The following is a 23016-nucleotide window of genomic DNA, read 5'->3' as shown; positions in this document are numbered from 1 at the left end:
AAGGAAGAAAGTTAAAGAACAGCTTGTGAAGCATGCAGGAAGGCATGTGCATTTTGAAGTAGGCAGAAGGTAACAGCCCTTTAGGAACTGTGGCCCCAGACATTTAGAGCCATACTGATAGTGGCGATGTGCACTGTTCCAGGCTCCTTCCTCGGGGTAGTGCCATCAGTGGACATCTGTTAATGCAAGATTAACTGTCACGTCATACTGGCCCCTGTCTGCATGGTGGGAGCTAGCTTGCAGGTGTCTGCTTTGAAATTAAATGGTCAGATCAGCCAAGTTTGCTAAAAGGCTGCTCTCAACAGACACTGTGACTTGTGCTGTCTGAAAAGGTTTAGGAGAATAGAGTTTGAACCAAAGCAAGCTAAGCAGAAAGCTATTGATTAGTTTCTTTCACATTAGCTTAATTTGATGTTTGTGTAACGAAGGTTTATTTGTAGTAGACAAATAGGAAAATAGCATTGTGACATAAAAATTTCCAGCTGAAATAAAGCAAGGCAATTACAGGTTGTCCACTGGGTTGATGTAATAATCTTTCGTTTCAGAACAGCTGAGTTTGGACCCCAAGTGTAATCCTCTAGCAGATGCCTCTGTCGGCAACAAGAGACCTGTTTCAATCTGTCTGGAGTAGAAATGCTGGGAAAACATAGGTTTTGGGTGGAAAAGAAATAATCTTTACAGGGAAGAGATCTTTTTTTCCTGAAATAGAGGAAACTAGGAGCTGTTTTCTTTGTTCTGGTTATGGCAAAGGAACACAAAATTCCCTGGGCTGCCTTTCCACTGTCAGGAGTATGGATGTTGGCATTTATTTAGAAAAAAGAAACCAAAGAAACAAACAAGGTGCTACATACATATTTACATATTACTAAATCCAGACAGTACATTGGAATGCTTTCAACATTTGCAAAAAGATAAGTACATGAATTCTTAAGATCCAGAACTCTCAGATCTCACTAAAATTTGCTGGGAACATTGTGACTTTTTTTTAAAACAAACAAACAAACAAACAAACTGTTTTTCCACCAACAAAAATTTCAAAAATATATCACCCTAAGTAAAATGTACACAAAGAGAATTTTAAGATCCAGAAATGTAGTTTGGCATGAAGAAGGATCACCTAGAACCAGTCCTTGCATTATCCATCACCTGTCTGTAGTACAGAGGTTACTGCATTTACCTGGGATATGCAAAGACTTCAGCATAAATCCCTTCTCTAACAGACTTGAAGTTATGTGCCTTCTGTTTCTGAAAAATGCCAGCTATTTAAGTGACAGATCTGATTTCCATGCAAAGGCTATTTTCATCCCTTACGATGAAACCTTAAGAATACATCTCCTACCGAAATCAAAGACAGTTGGGGTTTGGCTTTTTTGGAAACTCTTGATGTCAGTGTGACAGCGTCTGATCAAGTGAAAGATCAGGCATGGACAGGTGATGTGCAAGGTGGTGTGCAAGGTGTAGCAGCAGAAACACACCACTCCTGCTTTTATTCAGGTTGGTCCCAAAGAAACAGAACCTCTAACCTTGTCTTACAGAACTTTCTGTCTCAAAGCTACTTTTCAAAGAAATCCCAGAGCTTTCTGCATATCAAAACATGGATAATTTACATTTTTATTTTGGAAATTTTGTTCCCCAGATCTGCAAGAGTGCCATGCACCCCTCAAATGAACAACCTCCCCATAGTGAGCAAACCTCTAAAACTTCCCATCTGCCAAAGCATGGGGTACATGCTCAACTTTGGGCTGGAGGAGGACTGAGTTCTACTGAAGTTAATCAGTTTTTTTCAGCTACACAGAGTTAAATCCAGGACTAATTGCTTTGGGTGAACTGAGGTTTAGGCATGAGGCTAAGCTTATTTACTGCAGTGGGTTTGCTGATGTTCTATGCGTATACAGGAGTGCCTGGCTACACTGGAGCCACTGGCAAATGGAGGAGGCAAAAGACAAGAAATCCTTGAGCTAAACCTGAAATCTTAAAATTATGCACCAAAATGTGAATACAGAACAAAGTACGAAACAGTCTCATGTCTGCACTGTATAATAGACATCTCAGAATAAACAAATCAAGACTCAGACACTGAAGAACCGTGAACTTTGAGGAGCTGGAAACACAGTCATGAGCCTACGATTTGCAACCTGATACTCTATTACGTGCAGTATTGTTTTGTAAAATTAAAGTGTTCTTTTTCAATGTCAGATCTATGGCAGGTGGGTGTTGTAGAATCATAGAATCATTTAGGTGTTGGTCTCTTCTCCCAAGTAACAGGCAACAGGACAAGAGGAAACAGCCTCAAGTTGCACCAGGGGGGGATTAGTTTGGGGATTAGGAGAAATGTCTTCACTGAAGGAGCTGTCAAGCACTGGAACAGGCTGCCCAGGGAAGTGGCTGAGTCACCATCCCTGGAGGTGTTTATAAGATGCATAGATGTGGCTCTTAAGGACATGGTTTAGTGGTGGCGTTGGCAGTGCTGGGTTAACGGTTGGAGTCGATAATCTTAAAGGTCTTTTCCAACCTAAACGATTCTATGTTTCTAAGAGGCCCTGACAAACTTTTAATATTTATTTATCAAAGTGGCAAATCAGTGATCATGTATGCCTAGTCTAGCTCTACACAATGAGGTTACTGTTGCAGTAGCAAATTTTATTTAAACAGGGCTAAGTTTGGGATCAACTGTGTTGTGGTATCAAAACAGTTTCATTATACTCCTGTGATTTCTCATGTTGTGTAGTTGCTTAATACTGAGAACAGAAGGGTGAGAGGACCTGGTAACTAATCAAAGAAGTTATGTCTCGTGCAAACAGGAATGAGTTGCAACTCCTCATACTGTTTACACAGCAGAACATTAAATGTTTTCCCTTTAGAAATTACAAAGATGGACTCTTCTGGGCTCTGCCCTGGGCTCCAGCCCATATTGTCCTGTTTGGGAGTCACTCATGCCTGCAGCAAAGTCACCCCGAAGGAAAAGGAAACCTCTTGGGAAAGGAACTGCATGAAAATGGGAAGTGTGGGTCTGGAACCAGATCCTATGGCATGAAGCAGGTAAGGGGATGGTGAGGGAAGGCGACACATCACTGACAAGACCCCAGTCTTGAACAGGACATCCAGTTTCTGGCTCCTGTTGAATGAAATAATAGAAAAGTGCTTTGCAGGTCTAGTTGTAGTGCTTGAGAAAAAGCATAAAACAGGGTGGGTGTGGGGGTGTGTAAAAGAGGTAATATTTTGAAGCTTGTCTTGTGGATTCAGGCACTTTGTTTTCCAAAGTGACTTGCACTGCTGGCCTAGGTGTACTACAGACTTTCGTGAAACTGCAGACATGCAGCTGTCAAAGTCACTTCTGAAAATGGGAATAGCATTCATGTGGAGTTTTGCACAAGTGGATATTGAAGTAGATAAGCTCAGTCCACCCAGTCTTCCTCATCCAGCTCTGGTACAAATAATTTATCACTTGCATCAGGTTGGTTCTGAGTCCATGCTAGTAGAGTATATCTGATGCCATCTGGGCTTATGTCTGCCTGGATCCCCAAAGACAAGCCTGCACAAAACTACCCAAAATGCTTACAGAAATGCATCCCAAAATAGTAGGCATGAGCTCTAGAAAACTGTTAAGTGTCTTACCTCAATGCAATGGCTACTTTTAAGAAAAAGTGGTTTTAAAAAGAGAAGGAGGACAGCTAGAGATGTGCTTCACGCTGTGCTTATCATGACACAGCCGTGATTAACAGTATTGCTCGCAGGTATAGCATGCCGACTCCACAAAACCTGACTTTTCACTTCACAGCTCAAACTTGTTTCCAGTTCTGTGAGAAGCACCATTAAATTGCTATGCATGCAAATATATGCATTAAATTCTCTGTTTTATTTGCTACCTAGTGAGCTTTCAGACTCGGTCCTGACCCCGAGCCATTTCATGGGGGTAAGGGAACTTGCCATTAACTCCACTGGGCTGGATCGGGCTTTCAACATGTTTCGTTCATGGAGAGTTTGTGATGGAATTAAAAGGGCAAATGTCAGCCGTTAACCTTTGCCTCCATACGGTTATTGGACAGGATTCCTCCCAGCTGCTGGACGCGGTGGTATCTTGAAGGGTCCGTTCTGTGTAACCCTGCCCTCCCATCACTCTGCCACTCTGCGCGTTTGCAGCAGCTTTCATGAGGAGCTCAGCCTCAGCTTGCTTCCTCCCCCTCCCTCCCATGTGCCAAAAATGTGCCAGTTACAGAACAAAGGAAATATCACAAGCTGGTGTGGCGGGAGCGCTATGGAGCCCAGCAATTACCTGCTGTTATCACCGTGGCTGTGCTTTCTGTCATGTTATATTTCACATTTGCATAGCTGTGTGTATTTGGTCTTTCATCGCTCTTGTATGCAAGCTGTAATCAGTTCATTTTATGGCTGTCTTCAGCTAAATTCTTTGTTGATTTTAACATGACAGAAGTTGAAAAGATTACATGTTATAAATAGATAATTAATATATCAGCACAGCTTGTTGCTCTCTGTCTCTCCATCTCTTTATGAGAATCAGTTTTAATGTTTCCTCTCCCTTTCTCTCCTCTGTGTAGACTGCCTGAAAATTAGAAGGAAGCCTGACAGCTTGATTAAAATTTCACCTGATGTATTTCTGTTTCAATAGAGGATTCCTCTGTCTTGAATATATGGGTCACGTGTAAAAAATGAAATCACCAATCATTTCCAAGTAGGGTAAATTCTCTTAATTATAAATATATATATATTAGTTTTGATCATAGCTTGGGGATATGTTAATATTCTGGGATTTTCATTAAACTACCATATGATCATTTCACAACGTTGGTGAAATCATCTCCTAAATGTCATTTTGGGTATGAGATGTACAATTTTAATTTTTTTGAATGGTAAACTGAGGCACTATTTTGCCTTACTTGCAGATGAGGTTAGAATTAAACTCATGCATTCTGTGACCCCAGTCATCTCCTGAACATCCTTCTACTCCCAAATCACAAGTAATATCCATAGCTAGCACACTAGAGAACATCAGCTTTGCTTCAGTTTGTGGAAGTCTTAATAATTGTTCAATGGATACACAGATTTCTGCAAAGTAAATTTAAGTCTGCTCTGCTTAGCTACCTTCCATAAATCTCTCAAAAGCACTTGGTGGATCCTGAGATCTTGTGGCCCTGCTATGGAAAGCTAATGCAGCACAAGCCAGTTTCTGGGGTTCACAAAGCTTTTGTGCAGCTTTACATAGAGAGAAAGCATAATGAATAAATTGTGAAGGAAAGTAGGGAATAGGACAGAGATACCTCTACAGCCTCTCTGTAATTCACAAGTCAGGTCACTTTGCAAATGCTATGCTTGCCAACGTGAAATTTTATTTCTTTTTCATACACTGGTTCAGGAGCACATATTTCTGTGTGACCGTAATAACTCCAAGGTGTTTGAGAAAGCCAAGGAGGAGCAGAGGGACCTTAAGCACTTGGGACAAGGGATGTCTGAGGGTACACTCTGGGGCAGTTTTACAAGGACCTAGGAATCCTCTTCACTCCAAACCTCACTTTGAAACTTTTATATCAAAGTTTATATCAAAATCTCTAAAACAAATACCCCTAGGCTGAGAAAGCTCGAGTGAAGAAGTGGCTGGGCCAGGACAGTACGAGCTCTGGGAACAGAAAGCAATGACTGTGTTTCCCTGGGGTCTGACTGGTGCTGTGGAGGGGGTTTGGGGAAGCGTCCCAGCACCACTCATGATGCTATCCTCAGCCTTCCCTGCTGGGCGCCCTCATCCATAGCACAGGGTTCAGGAGGAACCTGGAAGAGACCCAGAAGGCTGTGCCTGATCTTGATCCTTGGCCAGCTTTGCCTCCTAGTGAAATCTCGCCGAGTCCAGCTGAGGTGTAGGTGAAATAGGGCTGTGTCTGTCGGCATACGTGTATGTTTGCTTGCAGAGCACAGCATGCCAACACCCAAAGGTAGAACAAAAATGTATGACAAGGACCTCAGCTGAAGGGCACTGCGCAGAATAACAGAGAAGGGATTTAAATACGGGGAGGATTTAATATCTGAGCAAAGGTAGCAGAGAAGCTAAGCACCATGTATTTTCCTTCAAGCATAATGGGATCCCCAAGCCAAAGCTCTCCCCATCTCAAGCAGAGTTTTCAGGGGTGAACATCATTTAAATGGTCAGGATTTCATTTCGATTGGCTATTTTTCTCCTTCTGGGGGACAAATTCTGGTCAGAATTACAACCTGTCTAAATCTTGCGTGTTTCAATGGTGTAGTAGCTGAGTAGCAGTGAAGATGCATTGACCTAACACAGTGGCACTGCAGCGTGTTTTGAATACAACACCACTAGTATTAACACTCAACCTGACTTCAGAATTTCTAAAAATCTAGACACAATGTTCTCATTTATAACACTTGGAACAAGTACAAACATAATTTACCTCTGCTGGTAGGTCCCTTATATACTGTTGCAGCAATATAAAATTCCCACAGTGTAACTTGTGATCAGACTTGATAAATTTAATGATTTTATGTGGCAGGTTTTTTCAAGGATTCTGTTTTAACAGGAAATCTTTAAGAATCCAAATGCAACGTTAAGCTGCATGAAAGCACACTGTATGAATTTCTGGGTTTTAAAAAAAAAAATCCCTAAACGCTGCTGCATAATATCACTCACAAGACACTTTGGAAACTTTCCTGTTTTCTTTAATGAATAAAGCATTTCTAAAAGAGTCTCCTGAAAGAAGCTTGCATTTGTTACTAATCCTTTTGGCCTCTGTTAATTATTCTGCAAATCTCTGACGTACTCTAGTTCAATAAATAGGTGACCTTCTCTGTTTTGTGTTTTGATTCTTTTGCCTTTAATGTAAGATAAAACAGCCTTCTTAGTAGGAAAGGAATTTCTAAAGATTCCTGGAAAAACAGTGAAAATTACAACATACCATTTTCAGTAGTCGTATTAAAATATGAGCATGAAGGGCTTTTGGTTGTTCCCAAGCACTTGTAAAATATACTGAAAAAATGTGTTGTTTTTTTTTTTTTTAAGCACAAATTTTTTTCTGCGTGCGTTTTAAAAGTTCAGAGCTGTCCTCATAATACTATGAGTCACAGTGATAACAAGAGCAAAATATTGCAGAGTTTTTCTTAAAAGTGCACTTCAAATTCTTAGTGCCACTTACCTATTGTTCATTCAAAATGGTGTTGAGGGCTGGTCTAATTTATATGACTAGTCATAATTTGGAATTGCTTTTACAGGCAAAGCTGCGATATTTTGACATTTGTCCTAAGTTAAGGAATGGAAAGTGCAAAATTCTGGACAAAAAAAAAAAATCTTAAAAACTTCATTTTGGAAATATTAAAATGCTTTATTGAGATATTTTAGAGAAGGTTGAACCTCTTCATTTAGACTTCAACATTTGATTTGGATAAAAAAGACTGAAATAGCTGGAATGGGGAAGCACAGTAATCATTAAAATAAAGGACTCTGATCTGGTTAGTTGGAAAGTGAACACCACTAGTAAATTCCCATCAAGTGTGTTTTATATTTAGCCTATAGTATTGAGATGAAACTATTATTTATTTTCTCTTCCATTACATAGTCACATTTGAACAAAAACCCTGCATGCTACTGTTATAAGACTGGTAGCTGATTAAGAAAGTAGGAATTGTGTGTGAAGTTTCGGTTTGTGACACTGGACCATGTGTCACAGTGCAGAGAATTCCAGCTGCACCAGGAGCCCAGCACAGCTGCAAGCTTGGTGCTTACTGCTGCTGTTTTGGTGAGGCAACAGGCAGCCACCCAGCTGACAGCAGGCTATGTAAAAGATAATTTAGCCTTGTAATTAAGGAGATATTAAGGGCATGATTGCATTTATTAGTTTAATTCAGTTTGGCAAGTTTGTCCTATGAAGTTAGGTATCAGTTGCTAAAGGTACACGTTTACACTTAATAAGCGTAATTTCTGACTTGCTTTATTTTGTTATTTGCCCAGCGAACACCTAGAGAGCCTCTTTAAATGGATTAAGCAGGAGTATAAGCTTAATGCATTACAAGAGCATAATTGTACTTTTATTGCTCATTAAATTTTGAGTTAATTATGTAGCAATTTTGAGTTAATTACATAGGTTTATGTTTTATTATATCAAACCTCAATCCTTGGGCTTTTAGAAGTAGTCTAGGGGAAGGAAAACAATTTCCAAACGTACTGTTTGAGTCCTATTTCAAATATATTTACTTAAGGTAACCCACAGCTCTGCACTTAAGAGAAGGCAGGCATCCATCACCAGGGTCCTCCATCCAGAGCTGAGCAGCAGAGCTCACCTGACAGCTCCTGCTGACTACACAACTCTTTGAACCTGTCTTTAAGGAATATTGGGAGATGCAAGGGTGTCTTACTGCGGGAGATTCGCCTTTCTCAGGGGGGTAGCCACATCTTTTTCCATCCAAGTTTTGTTACATTTTGATTCTATTTTTTTGCTTTCCTCTGAATGGATAAAATAATCAATTTTCATTCCCATAGGCAATAGTCTGGCCTGGGTGAACTCCTCTTACCTAAATAGCTTTTGGAAAGTTCAGTGTCTAGTCTAAAGAACTTACCAGAAGAGGGATATACATCCAGAAAGGTTCTTTTCATGATTATCTCAGCTATCTCTTTCAGAATAGACTCCTCCTTTTCTATAGAGAAGAAACTGCTAGGTGGCCAAGTTGGGGTGGATGGTTTATGTTGAGACAGTCAAAGTTAATGGAGAACAATCTTGGCAGACTACTGGCAATGAGATATGAGGGTGGAAGAGAGAGGGAGAGAGACTTTCTAATCAGGGCTGTCTCAGGGAAAACAGAGTGAGATCCTATCATCTGCCCAAGAGCTCCCTAGCTAATGAATTTTTTCCCATCGATTTCATAGGTTTTAGATCAAGCCATTATGTGTTTCTCTTGCTCCAAATTTCCTCAAACCATGTGTGCTAGATGTGGAACATGCACTTTGTAACCATATTTCACGGTCCTGCACTCATGGTAATACTGGGCTTGGAAAAGCTGCAAGGCATGAGGGAATCAAGCAGTTTTAGATTTTTACCATATGAAAGGCTGTGGTGAAATTTAAAGAATACCCTCAGCGAAAAAGTGGATTTCTAATTTCCACATGCAAACATTTGTGGTTTCCTTTGTATAGCTGGAAAAGAAAACACTTATTTTTAGGAATAAACTTCTTCTCATTTGACTAATTAGAGAAATTATTCAGTGTGTGCGATTCGGTGACATTCCCTGGAGAGGCATTTTATGGGACAAGTATCTGGAAAAATTTATTTCCCATTTAGAAGTCTATAAACATGCAAGGTTAGGCTAAATTCTACTTTTGTGGCATCTATAAAATCTTTGATTTCTAAAAGTGACTTACTGCCCTTTTGAAACCTCTTCTACTCATTGTAGACATGCATCTTTTTGGTGGAACATGTAATAAAGCCAGTGGCCTGAATGTCACAATTTCAAAAAACACTTTGCCAGATGCTGTGCATAGCTGACAGTACTGAGGGAGATTTTTAAAAAAGAAAAGTAAAACTATAAAATCTCTTCTAACTGTAAAATGGCATGTGAATGCTGAAAAAAATCTTAATGATGCAAAGCAAACAGAGTCTCCCACATGTAAGCTTTTGTTGGATGAACCTCCAATCCAGAATTTAATGTTATCTGGTTAGGTGTGAACAGAGTTGTCAATGAAGCAGAAAACAGGACACAGCTGATAAAACAGTAGAGTTAAATAAAGATAAGGCAACTTTGCTGCAAAGCCAAAAAATTCCATTTGAATGATTCCAGTGTAGTAATTTTAATCCTGCTAAACTTAATCTCTTGGAAATGTAACCAGAATGCATTTTCCTGCCTCCAACTAACCTGGGTTTTGTTTTGTAAACTATGTAGGATTTTACTAGGTTCCATGGAAATAATCTCTTTAAAGTTCTTCAAACCACACATTTATTATTGTGCCTGCGATTCAAAGACCTGAACATTTCAAAATGTTGGTTTAAAATCAACTTAAAAAGACAGTTGCTTTGCCCTCCATTCTGGCAGGAATGTCCACCAAAGCCAGTGCTCAGCTTTGCCTCAGTTTCCAGGATCACACCTAAGTACCACTCCACAAATGCCTACCAAATAACCCTTCTTATGGATTAATCTGAAGGAGCCACAGATTCATTTGCAACCTGCATCGTAACAGACTACAATTGTACAGTCAAACGTATGGGAACCCTTAAGCAACATCATGGCTGATATACATTTCTGTAATAGAGTGTATTTATGTCAATTTACATCAGCTGAGACCATGACCATCTGTTTTCTTGGGACGACAAGGTTACGCTTGCCAGTGGAGACAAGTGGTTGCATCAATAAGCATTTTGGCATTGGCTCCATCTTGCAGGTACCTCAGGTATCACAGGAGTAAAAACCAGGCGTCAGTGGCTTGACCATTGACTTGTTACCTAAGGAAGCTCAGTCTCCTCCTACAAGTCTGCCAGCATGCTTTCACCCTTGCCAGAGATGACTTCACTCAATAACTTCCCATCCCTTTTGATGCCCCGAGCCCTGAAAATTTTTTGGCAGAGGAAGAAAAGATGAGTGAATTTTCCTGCATCACCCTTTGTGGAACCCTCAGAAATAGGACAATGGTTATTACTGTTATTAATGCCTTAATCACACCTTTGATTGCAAGGGAAACATGCCCTCCGTGTGCTAAGAGTCACCATTGTAACCTTTACATTTCAGCCATGTTCCGTTATTGTTCAGTGGACTCTATTTCTTCTGCCAGACGTTGAAGACGTGCCTGCACCATCTGCTAAGACACATTGCCTTGTCTTCTCCTTCCAGCTCCCACGACTACATCAATAGACGGCTTTATTGACAATGCCCTCCTGGATAACTTTGCTGCCTTCTTCCAGTTTCCTAGGTACAGAAGAGCAAGAGTCTTCTAGGGTAGGTACAGTTTTTGAATAGTGGTGGTTTTTTTTCCCCTGAGCCTTCCTGCTTTATTTTAATTACTTGAAATTAAATGAGAAGAAAACAGTGACAGGAGAAGCTATGGTCATTCTGATCTTAATACCAGTACTATAATGAGCAACATACAAATGACAGAGCAGGAACACACAAATAGAAAAGAGGGAAAGTGTTTCAAGTAGATCCTCCAGCCATCATGCATATGAACTGGACCTGTACTTGCTGGGGGCTTACACACCACTTCAGTGCTCATGTTTCCTGAAGGTCTGGATTCAAATCTCCAGGAAATCCTTGTGGATGTAAGATTGGTAGAATGGATGGGATATCAGCAAGAATCTGGATCATATTATTTGTAGACCTTGCTTTCTGCGATTACACCAAGGCAATGTTAAAATAATTACATTTTCACCTAAATCTTATTGCCTATTCTAGTGTACTGCAGGTTCTGGGTTGTATTTTTTAAGCTTTTACCCAGACATACTTTCAGCTTAGGTCTTAACTGGTACACAACGATAAACAGAGGTCACCTGGCAAGCAGATTAGTGTCAACATTATTATGTCTTGACAAAACGGTGACTCCTTCGACCAGCTGAAATTTGCATGACATGATTAGGCCATTCTTAAATAAAATATCTGTGGCTGGCAATAAGACAGTCCCTACATCACCAACATTGTGTGGTCATAGCTCAAGACATGTTGGGTGAGAAAAAGAATTTAATTTATTGAAAAGAGATAGGAAAATGATATTTAAAATTCAACACATAAATATTCAGTTTAAATGGAAAGAGACAGGGACCTATCTGACTGTTGCTGTTGCTAGATCATGAACATTATTTGCATTCTTTATTTTGCTGATGCTGTTAAGCTCAGAAGGAATGTACTGTAATATTGAACTGATAAAAATGCTTGGTATAAAATTGAGAAATTTTCATGGTGACTGGCCAGCTGCTGACAAAAAAATATGTGGAGCAGAATATCAAATGCTCTGTGATAGCTTGTGGTAGGTGATGGAAGCAGCTCACTACCTGAGCATTTGTATGCAGAATTGACAAACTGTCACTTATTCCCATCTCATTTTCCCTGTCGTTCCTCCCAAACACCCCCCCTCCCCAGCCTTTGTCCCTATTTTTCCCCGTTTACTAAGTGATTGTCTAGCTGTGATGACCACTTACAAACAATGTATTTACTAAGCTGAATCACTTTCCTTTGACAGTGTTTTCCATATCTTCACTATTGACATGGTGCAATCTACTTGCTTCTCTCTAGGTCTTCTGTTAATATTGCCACCCCATACTACCACGGACCTGCTTCATAGAGAAAAGAACCAACTAATCTCTGCACTGAACGATAAGAATATGACATATTCAGATCTGATATATTATCAAAGAAAAGAGTTGAAAAAGTGAAGAATGATTTCTTGGTCCCTAATTTCTATAGCTACACCAGAGCACCCAATTCTTATCCTTAGTTAGTCATTAGTGAGCTGCCTGTCATGGATTTGGTCTGTACCTACCAGTCCTGGGCATGGTTAGGGCATGGACCAGAGACAGTACTGGCTTTTGGATGTTGTCATCCTTTCTGGGAGAGAGTTGAGTCCTCCACTGAACTGTGCCATGCCACTTGCCTTCAGCTGGTTGTGCTATGCCCGGATTTGGGGAGGAGGTTTTGTAGGTGGAAAGATGGGAAAAGACCAAGAATGGTGTGAAAAGAAAGCTTTTTTTGATTGAAGTGCCATTTCACACAAGGCTGCGGTGAAGGCATCTGGTGGCAGTGCTTGGTCTAGCTTGGAGCAAGCGGTGAGTCAGCGTAAGGCGGAACATACCCAGTACTGACAGCATAGTCTGCATTTTTCTGCAACAACCTGGTAATTTAACAGCAAAAACTTAAATGTTGTATGTGATATTATGTACAAGCAGGATTTTGGTGGCTAAAAAGCTGTTGCTTCTGTGCATCTCCATTGTGAGTAAACCTGGCACATGAATTAGAGAAAACTGAAATGATGATGAAACCAATTTGAATCCCTCTGCTTTTCCTCACCCTACCAACATGAGACTTGAAGACAAAAGCCATACAGCATCCTGAAGTGAAAATAACTGAAAACCACTGTGGAACAGGGAACACGAACTGAAAGGCATTCTGGTTTGTCAGATTTTAAATCATGTTGTCCATAGAGTAGGGAAAGTATTGCAAGTGAGCTTGGTTTTTTGTTAACAGATCAGAATGGTTTATGTACCAAGACAAGTTATTTTTTTAAAAGAAACATCACTGTGACAAAGCTTCATGTAGAAAGAATTAGACAGCTGTATGCAAAGACAGTTTTGCCCAGCCCTGTGCACAGTGACAGAGGAATTCAGAAGCAGACCTTTGACTGCTGTAGTTCCTGCAAGGAAAGTGTTAGGGCAGGCAGCAGATGATCAGGTGCTGACCGAGCTCAGATTTAGCTAGCTGAATAGGATGTGGAAAACTGCTGGACATGACATGAGAAGTTTCTGGATATCACAAACAGCAATGTGAGAAGCTGACAAAAGTTACAGACGGCTCCATGGAGGATGACTGTATTGCACAGGTGATTAAGGGGAAGCTGCCCAAGAAACAGTTGAACTTCACGAAAAAACGGAGTATGGGAGAATTTGGAGTGAGTCAAATCTTGTTAAGTCTAGCAGTACCTGGATAACCATATCAAAAGCAGCATATAAGAGGTATCAGTTTTGGGTATGGATGTAGCAGAACTGGGTCAGATGCAGAGTAAGCACTTATAGGTGAGGTATTTATTTGGGATGTGGCTGGGGTGGAGAAAGGAAGATGTTTCAGATATTCCAAGTCTTGTCATTAGCTGCTGAAAGAAAACATGCACACACAAGACCTAAACCACCAAAGATATGGTTTGGGACTGAACATTAATGCTAGAGTGATGTCACAGCACTTAATCAGACTTTACTTTCTGAAAGGAATGTAAAATCTTCTGGTGTGCTTCAGGAACTGAACTACAGGTTAGGTGAACACACTGCAACTCCTTTTTGAAACAGGGCTCCTAAAAGGAAAAGAAATGGTGAGGAAGAGAACGAAGGGAAGTGTGCACAGGCAAGATTGTAGAAATAAACTCTGTGGGAGGAAATAAGGCTAAGCTAGAGAGATTTTAATTTAGGCATGTACTTAAATACCTTGTTTAATTGTACAGGACAAAGTCCAGGAAAATACTCAAACGCCTCAGTTACACAAACTCATGCTTTCATTTATCTCCTAACAATCTGGCTTGTGCCTAAGTTTTTTTCCAGCTTCTGTAAAAGGCTCAACCCAAAAGTCACATCCACCCTCCCAAGTATTTAAGTTCTCTGAACAAATTCTGAATTTGCAGTCTGCATGTGACCAAAGCACACCTTTTCAAAATGCAGATTACTAGAGTAAGAGTTATGTTAAAGGACAGGAAGCAAAGCATTGGAATGATGGCATGCAGCTTATGATGAATTTTCATTCTAGGAAACTGGAAGAGCTTAACTGTAGAGTTAAAGTGACACAACATAACATAGCATTTGGTGCAAATGAAAAATGTCTGGGTTTGTGTATTCCGGCAGCTTGTGAGCATATCTAGATGTAATATATATGAAATTCATATTTTTATTAAAAGAAGCAGTAAACATAGCTGGACATTTTAGTTTAGCAATTAGATTCCATCTGATTATAAGGAGCAGCCGCCTCAGTTGAAGCTGTTATGTCACTTCTCATAACTAAAAACTCAGGGGTCTGTAAGACTTCTGAATTGCTAGAAGAAGTGACATAGCTAATTCAGTAACCATTGGACTTTTTTCCTCCAAAATATAATTAGGCATTCTCTCCATCATGGAGTTAACAGGTTTGACTTCCTGGGATTGCCATCAGCAAAGTTGTAAAACTCAAGTCACAGTAACTGGAGTTCACAAAGCATTAAACTGCACTTTTCATGAAAGAGTAAGGATAGAAATCCTCTTTGCATTGCATATTGAAAGATTACTGCCTATTTGACTGCCTTACACTTTCAATTAGGTGAGCGAGTCGTCTTCTTTTCTGATCCAAAGCTCTCGGGCAGAGTTGCCATGTGCTGTTAAGCAGTCATGTTCCTTTAAGCGGTGCATGAAACAGTCCCTGCTCTTGCTTTATTAAGTGCTTTGGGGAAGAAAAGTGTTACATGCAGTTGAGGTATCATTGCAATTAGTATCTTGGCTTTTGCGCTCATCTTGCTCATGGATTGGGTTGGTTCGAAGCTATAATTGTATAGCCAGGTAGTAGAGCCAAGCAGTTCTGCTACTATTTCACTGCTGTGCAAGAAGCAAAGCACACGAAGCAAAGCTCATCACGAGTGCAACATCGTGTGTCTAGTGTCTCACCACCGACATGCTGACACATCAAAAACTGTCTGTCTGTGCTCTATCACTGCATGGACTCTACAAGTGAAATATTTGATTTGATCCTAACAGGTAATTGTATGAATCGGCAGGTAAAACATATAAGCCCTCCTGGGACATCCCTGTGCTTTGCTTTGAACTCTTTCAAGTTACCATTTATTCAGATAGTTTGATCTAAACCTTTGCCTTCCGTGTATTGTCTGGAATCACTCACCTATTTGTAATTCTTTATTAAAACACACGTCTGCTTGGATTGATCACTGCCTCTTCTATTTGTCTTTTATCTATTTATATAACTGAACATACTGGTGTATTTGCACTACAGAAAGCAATGCAGAGATTGGTAAGTTATCAATCAATGTCTCATTAAATAAGTGGCATACGAATATCTGAGGCAAGCCCATTTAATCCCCATGCATAAAGACCTTTTGTCTGAGGCATTTCATCAACAGGATCTAATTATGGTGAAATTTTTCATTGGCCATTCTGTGGTGCGAGAGCTGGATGTAGAAATGTCACATGGGTTATTAAGTACAAGGAACCCAGGTTTCAGACTTTCTCATTCCTAACCCAGCCTTCTCCAAAACTGCTATATGTAGACAGCTGCCTGAACGCTCACATACAGTACTGGGGATAAAATATTGGCACTAGGAGATAAGTGGGAAGAAATAATGTTGTCCAGACATGATTAAACAACCATGACAGGTGACATAACAGTATCTCATTTAAGATGCAGTTCTTTTCTATTGTTGTATGAGTCTGAAGAGCTAATATTTAACAAGCGGGTCTTGCCATCCATTTTGCCTTATCCCACTGATTACTGCCTTCATTATTTTATCTGAGATGAGCAATTTTTCCCCCAGGTTCTCTTTCACTCAAAATGCTGATTGGTCTTCTAGAACACATTCATTGCAAATAATTGTGTAGATTCAACTCTTTTTATGTGAGGCTGGGTGATGTAGCATTAGTTGTAATAGTTACAGTCGCTGTCTTACTCATTTCTCTGTTTAATATGTTCATCATGCTTCTGTATTTTAAACCGAAGGGCACCTTGCCTTGGAAACAACTCTCACATGAAAACTAGAATACATACAAGCAAACATAAAGCTGAAGAAACAGCTTCAAAATTTTCAGCTCCAAGAGCTTTTAAATAAAGAGAGGACTGGCACGCACATGTTACAGTGAACCACATAAAAACATGCTAATTGCAGGCTACTTTTATTCCTTGGACTTCCACATGCCCATTAAGGGGTCTTTCTCAATCAAGCCTTGTCATATTTGGTCACTCAATATTTCTTTTCATCTTGCTGAAGAAACATTTATAGAAAATATAGATTTAGCTGTGCTTCAGTTCAGAGTTCAGCAAAATGTTAGGCAATAATCAAAATCCTCCCATGACAGAAATGTTGAAGGACTCTGCACTTCTAGGAGTTCAGCTGATGTCAGTGTTTATCATCAGAAATATTACTAATTTTCCCCTTAAAGTGACAAAAAATAATGCTTCAGAAAGCAGCTTGGTTAATCAAAGAGGTTTTACCTGGATTTCTTCATGGACGTTTACAGACACTGCACATCCAAGCGAACTGCACAAAAACAGGTTAGAAAAAAAAATCCATTTACATAGTGATCATTCCTTCTACAATAAAAGATGACTTGCATGTCTATCTCTGGGGGTTTTTTTTGGGGGGTGGGGTGGGTTGTGGTTTCTTTTTGTTTGGTTGGGGTTTTTTTTTGTTTGGTTTTTTTTTTGTTTTTTTCTTAGGATAACCTATAAAACCAGCAGGCAGCCAGGAAACCCATTCTGCCCACAACTCCTTTTGTCCCCTGAGTAAGGCTGCCATCCTAGGTACCTCTCCAGCAGATGTTGTGACAGTGGATGACAAGGCTTCAGCACCACTGTGTGGAAACGGCAGCAGTTTATGGTTGGCAGACCATCTCACAAAAATAGCAGATAAGAAGCATGGATTCACTTGTCCAGCAAAACATCCACATGGGTGCAGCCTCACTACAAGAACCAGCTGCGGGCACAGTTAGGAATTTCTTTGGACTGAGCTATCGAACTGGTCACCCAAGTTGAAGTGATGGGGTGAAGTCTGGCACAGATACTTCAAGAGTGACATCCTCCTCACAAAGGTGCAGGCTTGGCCAGAGGTCTAAGAAGTCTGTATCCCTTCCTTGTCACCGCCTCTCCACACTAGATGAAAACCTCAGGCCTCCCCTTGCTCTGACACTGGGGAAACCCACTCAACCCCCACCTCCGCCAGCGGCGGGATTCAGCCCAGCTCACCACATGCTTGCAGTGTGGCCTGTTCATCTCCCGTGGGTAACCCGTGTAGGAAACAGGTAGGATCTGGCCCGGAATTTTACCTCTTACATTGCAAAAAGCAACTCCATGTTGTTCCTCATGACCTGAAATATTCAGCAAGCAACTCCATAATGCTCATTTTAAAACTAATCTCCTGGCCATCCTTCTGATTAACAGCTTTATATCTTTTTATTTTTTACTGCAGGATGGTTTAAAGCAAGGTTATTTCCTTTTGCACTCTAGAATCAATTAAAGAACAAAAAAATCACAAACTACCACAGACCAAAGAAAAACAAAACAAGAAACCCCTGATTAATATTCCAGCTCATCCATTTTATGGTTGGAAAAAACTTTGTGCACAAATTCATGCTCACAGTGTCCGGGCAGTGTTGTTCAGCTTGCTAGAGGCATGCATATAGATCATATTTCTCTTCAAAAGCAAAGTATGATTTTATTTTTCTTAGGCATTGTTAAGGAGTATTTATTGTTCTCCTGGAGAAATGGGGGACATAAAGAAAGGATTCTGGAAAAACCCTGGTATTGTTAAACTAATGCTGTTGTGGTTGTGCATTACAATGAAATGCTGTACTTGTGAAAGTATATGACGTTCAACATCCAGCAAATTGATTGTTATTACTGCACATTGAATGTCAAATGAATTCATAATGGTGGTATATTGAAGGTAAAATATTATCCTGGATTCAAACGACGCAGTTCCACTGAAAACTCACACCAGCCATTAGGGCAGTGGATGGCACTTTCGGAGCCCCACCGACAGGATTTTTCAGCTCTCCTGTTAACTCACTTATAAAAACAAATGGCCCAGGAATGGAAGCGTGATCCAAAGCCGCATGAGGTCAGTGTGGGTTTTTCCTTTGACATCAATGGGCTGAGGATCGAGTCTGCAGGGTGGAGAGGGGAGGAAGGAAGGAAACAATGTTAGAAGAGAAATCAGTGAAGAGAAACTCTCCATCACACTTCCCTTGGGTATTTTTTCATAACAGCTTTCTGGCTGGATTTAGCACTCTGCAAAGGGGGAGAAAAAAACCCACAACAGCAACTTGCTACTGCAAGAGAAAGGCAGAATGATGTTAAAAACAATTGCTTATCACAGCTAGAGTTATGTAATACAGTCCCTGCTTCCTTGTATTTGCTTATGCCCATCATATTGAAATGGTCTTGGGGAGGCCTCTGGAAAGGAGAAACTGCTTTGTGGTACTTCTGGGCAGAGCTCTGTTAGACCAGCTACACCTGTGTGAAGAACTTACTCAGTACCTCCACAAGGGAAGAATGCAGTACGTACAGAATATGTAATAGGGGCTGTAAAAGGCATTGGCTCTGAGAGTGGAGCAGTTTAGAATTAAGTTTATTCCTTTTTGCTGAACAGTGAGACTGGTAGATTAATCCAGATGATTTAGAGCTTTTTGCTCTTAGTGCATTGTATCATCACAAGGAGTGGGAAATTATCTAGATTGCAGTGGAATGATTTTCTTTTTTGCTTAAGAATATGGATTGCTTCATATACTTGCTGTTGAGAAAAAATGTTCAGCAGGCAAAATAGGCCCAAATATAATTTTCCCTTCTTTTGATTTTCTTTCACCAGTGTCTTTATTTGCTTTTGAGTGCTTTTTCTGCCCTTTTTCTACTGTCTCTATTTTTTCAGTGCCCTTTCCCTTTTACACTTTTCCTAGGGCAAGCACAGGTATAGGCCTCTTGTTTTCTCCCTCCCCTCCACCCAAAGTTTTAAACTTCTCCTAATTTGTTCAGTGTCCCCTGTTGATGTTCTCTGCAGTCTCTTAGTGTGGTTGGTGTCTCTTGGTGCTTCTTAGTATCACAAGTCACAACTGGGAGGGATCTTCATTAGCCTGTAGAGTATGAATAGATGACTCTTGCTTTAGGAGGGAGCTATCAAGTACCAAGTCATTGATTCACTTCATATAATTCTCATACAGCTTCCTTTTATTTGCTGTTTCAGGAGCAGACTAAGCATTTAAAGACCAAAAAGTATTAGACTCCAGTTTTCCCTTCGGTGATGAGCACTGTCTGTGGCATTGGGTCTCCACTATGAAACTGCAGGACCAGAATCTGCTCTCCATGGCGTCCTGGTAAATCCAGAATTGCCTCCTTGTCTGCATTGGAGTTATGCCAGCTTTATCCTGATGAGACGCAAAACTGAATTTAGCCTGAAAGTGAAGCAGATTGTGGAAGACAAGGGTGGAAATGTGATGTGTACACTGCCAAGATGTAACTTTCTCATTGATTTAGTAAGTTCGCACTGGTGGCTAAGGATTTTTTTTCCTTTACAGTATAAGACTAACCCTAGTTTAATGACTTGAGATTCGATTGTTGAAAACAGGAAGCCCACTCAACACTTCCAGAGACTTGTGAACTATTTATAAAGCTTCCTGGTATAATCTATGGCAAGGAAATTCTTTGTACCTTTGCCCCAGGTGGAAGAATGTGCCTGCAGTTCTATTGATATTTTCATTTCCATCAAAGGCATATGGTCTGTATCCCATGCAAGAAGACTCTCAAAATCTTGGCCCTGTTGAAATCAGAGGGTGTTTTGACAATGAAGGTGGAATTTCACCAATACTGTCCAGAATGAAGAACCCCCACTGACATGTTGCATCTGAGCAGACAAGATTTGAATGAATATCAGTTCAGCATGGTACAGTACTTAGCTTTGGTGTCTACTATCCTCCTACAGGAGGCATTGGAATTGTCATGACTGGTCAGATCAGGGCTCCCCGCAAACCGTAAAGTGTCCTCAGCCCTGGCATTTATTCAGTTGCTTCAGATCAAGCTCACCATCTTCTTGAACATTCTTAGAAATATGTTTACAATACGGGAGGGCCAGGCAAAGTGTTGCACTTTCAACAAAAGATTTGGGAAAAAAAAAAAAAAAAAGCAAGCTACAAACTGCAATGATGGATGAAAAATTACTTTCAAGAAAATGCATACTAAAACAAATCTGTTACTGTGTGCTCGTGGGAGTCTGCTCAAGCCAAGAACTCTCTTGTGTGCTCCTGTAACCCAGGTGTAGAACTTCTGGACTAGCAATGTATCATGTTTCCACTCTACTATTGCAGTTGAGTTGGATAACCCTCCAGAAAGACCAGATGACAAAACGTCAGGTGTGAGTCTGGACAAAAACATTTGTTCATGAAAAGCACAACAGCTCCCAGGGCTCTGGCTGTTCAGGAAAGAAGGCAAGTGGAGTACAAAAGAGACAAATTCCAATCACTATATTAAAAAAAATTAAGAGGTTTAGCAATCCACAGAGCCTGAAATGCTGGGTTTGTAACAGCATTTCTCAAGACATATCATAGAAGGAAAGCACCACAAGCAGTGTTTTTGTCAGACAGTGAGTAAGGTCAGGATGTACTTGGATTCAAAAACCGCAAGGGAAATCCAGTTTCCGTAGGGAAGTCTTGACTCCTCCACTCTAGTGGAAGAGCACGCACTGTAAATCTCTGTTCCGACAAAGTCAGCAAACACAGGCTTTAGGGTCAGTTCCTAAATAACACTGTAAGCCAGTGCTAAACAGCAGCCCAGTGTGCTGCTAGAAACTGCACTACAGGAAGATCAGTGAGACCTACTTCTCGCTTAAGCCCCCTTTTTTACTGAGTTGCACTTTTTGCTGTTTTCAAGTCAGGTTATTAAGACAAAGACATTTGTCTAATACTATAAAATGGAAAAACAAAACGTGAAGAAGTGTAGTGACTTACCAAAAGGGATCTCAAGTGCAGCCCAGATCTTTTGAGTCTCACTCGAATTATGTCACCACTGGTTCAGACATACATACCTCTTCTCCTCACTGCAATGAGGAAACGACCTTCCTGTACTGTTCAAAAATGTTTAGAAAATATTGCTCTAGTGACTCAGCTTATGGTCTCACCCTAGGAGCACTTCCATATGGACAATTTAAGACTGGGAGGCAGAAGAAAGGGTGTCAACTCTTAACGAAGATCTGTTTCTGAGTAACAATAAACACTAGGTTTTTGTATTTCATAAAAGGATATAATTTCTAAACCTGAGAACTTGCTATACTGGCTCACTGATTTCAGGGCCACTTCATCAAAACTATGTAGCAGGCTCTGAATCCAAAATTTTGAATACATATGGAGGCAATTTTCAATGAAAATCTGAGTATACAAGGTTTTTAATTCCCCTATGTTGCACATTTAGGTTAGACTGAAGGACGTTCTGTCCCCAGTAGACCTTCCAGAGGGTCTGAGCTGATGTAATACTAGCTCTCTGGCAAGTAAACTCATGTGAGAATGGCCTACCATTTACGATTATATTCCCTGCCAGCCTTCAAAAATGTCAGTTACACAAGCTCAGATTCCCTGTCAGCACTGTAGGCTGCTGGTGGATATTTCCAAGGCAATCACAGGGGACTTGAGACAGTATAAATTGCTGCAAGAGGAAGCCTTGCTTAAGCCTATGTATATGTTTCACTACTGAGACGGGCTTGCATCCGTTATGACTTCTAACCTAAAGTTGCTGGTCTCCTGGGTACCTCTGTCATGTTTCAAAAAGCATGCTGTGGTCGCTAGTTGTGTTTATTGTATTTTCTGCCAAACAGCAGTGTTGCAGATGGCACACATATGTGGACAATGTAGAAATGCTAACCAGAAATTGGTGATACCAAACCATGCCTGGTTCTTTTTACCATCTTTGGCTTTGTAAAATTATCTTTCATTTCAATAAGAAACACCATTATTACAAATGTTGCATATTTTTTCTTTAATGCTTCTTTTATACTTCTGTTTTAGGGTTAATAGCTTTCTTCATAATCCCTCCCACCCACTCATATGAATTCTATATTATCCTCTGGAGAAGAAAGGGGGAGGCCAAAGTCTGAGCATTGAAGACCAGTTGCTATAGATAAGAGCTCCCTAAAGATTTGAAGCGAGTCTCAGACTTTCCTTTTGACCTGGGTATTAATGATGCTTGTGGGAAATCAGCCATTCTTAGCATACTAGTTTGTCTGATTTGTACATCCCCTCACTTATCAAAAAGAATACAGGAAAGGCTACAGAAGGTCAGGCCAAAGCTCCCCCAAGCACAGTGTCTGCTCAGTGTCCACCAGCTCCTTGGCCATGTGTAGGGATGGAGGGAAATATTGGGGTCACTCTGTGTATCCTGCTGCTTTCCTGGTTTTATTTTTCAGATATGTGACCCTTACACATTTGTGATCTATTTAGTTTTCTGTATCCTGACATAATTTGGCTTCTTTGTGTTTTCCCCTGCTAGGTTTTCCTTTCCTAGAGAGGTCTGTGAGGTGTCCTTAGGGCTGAGTGTCAGCTTAATAATATAGGCAATGGTGGTAGATGTTATTTAGGGAAAACGTGAGGGGTTGTCTGCTGT

This window comes from Falco peregrinus, chromosome 1, assembly GCF_023634155.1.
Source record: "Falco peregrinus isolate bFalPer1 chromosome 1, bFalPer1.pri, whole genome shotgun sequence".
NCBI lineage: Eukaryota > Metazoa > Chordata > Aves > Falconiformes > Falconidae > Falco > Falco peregrinus.
The sequence above is the reverse complement of the archived record's forward strand: the minus strand, read 5'-3'. Positions refer to the sequence as shown.